General features: G+C 45.2%; 2 non-coding genes across 2 annotated transcripts; one reads left to right on the forward strand and one right to left on the reverse strand.

The window, feature by feature from the left end:
- The first annotated feature begins 291 nt into the window (after positions 1–291).
- Positions 292–363, forward strand: trnaw-cca (transfer RNA tryptophan (anticodon CCA)). The gene has a single exon. It is a non-coding gene; the product is annotated as a tRNA-Trp (tRNA).
- Positions 364–2,595: 2,232 nt separating this feature from the next.
- trnav-uac (transfer RNA valine (anticodon UAC)) lies at positions 2,596–2,668 on the reverse strand. Its single transcript has one exon. It is a non-coding gene; the product is annotated as a tRNA-Val (tRNA).
- Between the last annotated feature and the right edge of the window lie 736 nt (positions 2,669–3,404).

Consider the following 3,404-nt stretch of genomic DNA (forward strand, 5'->3'; position numbering starts at 1 on the left):
GTTTACAGTAACAAGTCTGTCGAGTCATTCTATACATTGCACAAAACAAAGGACAAATGATTGAAGTATGGAGTGTCCCTGAGTTAGCATTTGTTTGATTGAGCAAAAGAAGGTGAGGGGTTAATTCATGATGCTTTCCCATGAAAGCAAGACAAAAGGTTAAGAAAAAAAACCATACGGTGACTGTCCGGTGAGCGCTGCTTGCGCTACCTGGTGGGAATGGGCAGTAATTTTAAAGCCCCTTGTATTGCAGAACCTTCATAAAGCCGAACATCTCCAGCTTACTGTGTAGGCCTCGTGGCGCAACGGTAGCGCGTCTGACTCCAGAGCAGAAGGTTACGTGTTCAAATCACGTCGTGGTCACTGTTCTTTTGGATATTGTTCTTCCAGAATTAATATTTCATTTGCTGTTTGAAAATAAACAGACCCTTGCTCCAAGGTCTGTCTCACTGTTTCCCCATGTGTCAGGCAGAGATACGCCTGCTGCCCTCAATTATTTCATGTGACAGGACACAAAATTTCAAAATCAATCTGCAGGTGGCCACACACAGCAGTGAGTAGTCAGGATGGCCAAGTGGTCGAAGGTGCTGTGTTCAGTTCAAAATCTATCTTGAAGACAAGGTTCCAAATCCCACTTCTGGTGTTTATTATTTTTAATCATGAAGCAGAAACAAACACCAACTTTGTAAATATTGAACCATTCATGTTAATTATTTCATTTTCTCTAATCTTTAATTGATCAATGTTCAAAATGTTTACGCGGGGTTGCGATGCGGGGAGTTTTCACGTGTTAAACGAATGTGATAACCACTACACTACTGAAACACTGCAATTGACACAATGCGAGGAACATAACCAGAGCTTTAACCTACACAGCTGGCCGATACTTCAGGAGCTGGTTTTACGAGAATAGAATGACGGTGCTGTATTTAGGAAGGCAGTGAGTGTGGTAGGAATTGATCTCGTGTTTCCCAGACTTTGCACATCGGAACAGGAGCTGGCCATTTAGCAGCGAGTGGTTAGGATCAGGAATGCACGGCTTGAGACTTTCTGGCCTCAGGTAAGAAGGTGGTGCTCAGGAATAAGGTGAAAGGTTGAATCTTCTGCACTGACTCTCTTTAACAAACTCCAGCACCAGGTCAGACGGAAATGTTAAGCGAGCAGCTGAACTGCTGAATCCCACTTTGAAGGAGTTGGCCGTGGTGTCAAACAAATGTGTTCCGTTTAAAGATAATAATTGTTAGAAATGGAATTCAAGCTGAACACACGTGAAGAGGAGACAGTGACCTGAACACAGCACCTTCGACCGCCCGGCCATCCTGACTACTCAGCGCTGTGTGTGGCCACCTTCAGGTTGATTTGAACTTTTGTGTCCTGTCACATGAAATAAATGAGGGCAGCAGGCGTATCTCTGCCTGACACCGGGGAAACAGTGAGGCAGACCTTGGAGCAAGGGTCTGGTAATTGCCAAACGTCAAAGGAAATATTAATTCTGGAAGAACAATATCCAAAAGAGCAATATCCTAACGTGATTTGAACACACAGCCTTTGGATCTGGAGTCAGACACACTACCGTTGCACCACGAGGCCTACGCTGTGAGCTGGAGATGTTCGTCTATATGAAGGTTCTGCAATACAAGAGGCTTTAAAATCCCCGCCCATTCCCAACACGTATCAAAAGCAGCGCTCGGCTGACAGTCACCGGATGGTTTGTTCGAAAACTTTTCTCTTGCTTTCACGGGAAACCATCATTAATTAACCCCTCACCTTCTTTACACAATCAAACAAATGCTAACTCAGGGACACTCCATACTTCAATCATTTGACCTCTGCTTTGGGGAGCGGGCAGGGAAGTGGACCTGAGTCCATTATCAGATCAGCCATGATTGTATTAAATGGTGGAGCAGGTTCGAGGGGCCGTATGGCCCACTCCTGCTCCTATTTCTCATGATCTTATGTTCTTATGCATGTTAACCCATTTTACGCACTGTATTTTAGCTTTCTGGTTGAAAGTGTTCATTGCCGATGACACCACGAATCTGGGGCAACTTTTATCAAATTTATCAGCACCGATTATTCCTACCGTGCACACAAAATACAATCAGTAGTGAAGATAAAATCCCACCGTGTGTATTTTCAGATTCAACGCAGTAGCATTTCAAATAAAGTGAAAGAATTTTACACTGAAAAGATTTGCAAGTGTTACTTGTATTTGTGTCATTAATTAAACTTTGTGGCGCCTGACTCCCGTTCATGCCACTGCTGAATAAGAAAGGAGGATTCGACATTGACCAGACTGCACTGCCCCTGATATTTGTCAGCTCATCCTTTATATTCAGTGGTTTCTCCCCCTTTGATGGGCTGCAGTGTAGCGGATATCACGTTGGCCTCACACGCAAAAGGTCCCCGGTGGAACCGTTTTCTCTCACTCAAAGTTATCTATTTATTGGTGAAATAAAGAGCAATTAATGAATAAGGGAGCCCTTTTGCCAGGAGAATAAATAGCAAATACTGGAAATCTCAGCAGGTCAGGCAGCATTTGCAGGGAGACGAAACTCGCCTCTGATTGTTCATCCACAGCAAGTATAAACATAATGTTTCTGCCTGGGATTGAACCAGGGACCTTTTGCGTGTAAAGCAAACGTGATAACCACGACACTACAGAAACCCCTTGTACAACGGCCCCCACAGCGTGGAGCTGACCAGTGAGCTCCCTCTGTGCAGATCGGGAATGTGTTGGCTCTCCTGAAACAAATTCTGCCCCACACTGAAAGTTTTCAATCCTTCTCCTCTGCTGCCCTTTACAGAAATGTCACGGATCACCCAGCCACCGTGTTCATTTCCACATCCTCACAGTGGGGCCACAGAGGCTCCGACCGTCTCCCCGCGATCAGCGAACTCACCCAGTTTACAAAATTAAACCCCAAACACGTGCCCGGCAAAGTGCAGGAGAAGCCAGATAGTCTGTAATCTCGGTCTATCACAGAGAGTATTGGTATTCCTGGTGATTACAGCAATTATTAAGCGTTTCACAGACGTCAATTAATTTTCTGCGATGAATTGATCGAGGATTGAAACCAGGTTAGTGCGCCGGGTCTTAACCCCTCGACCACCAGGGAACAGTTACGATACATGTCGAACCAGGTTCGTGCACCGGATCTTAACCCCTCGACCACCAGGGAACAGTTACGATGCATGTCGATACATTTATATATATTTATATATGAACCTGAATGTCAATGGCTACCAACCGAGACCTCGTGGCGCCCACGGTAGTGCGTCTAACTTTGAGTGAGAGAAACGGTTCCACAGTGACACCTGTCATGTGTTCGACATGGTTACTGCTTGTACTATTACAAGGTGTGCCACCAGAGGGCACTGCAGTGGGAGACTTGTAGCTTACC

Source organism: Pristiophorus japonicus, unplaced genomic scaffold (assembly GCF_044704955.1).
Source record: "Pristiophorus japonicus isolate sPriJap1 unplaced genomic scaffold, sPriJap1.hap1 HAP1_SCAFFOLD_109, whole genome shotgun sequence".
Classification (NCBI taxonomy): Eukaryota; Metazoa; Chordata; class Chondrichthyes; family Pristiophoridae; genus Pristiophorus; species Pristiophorus japonicus.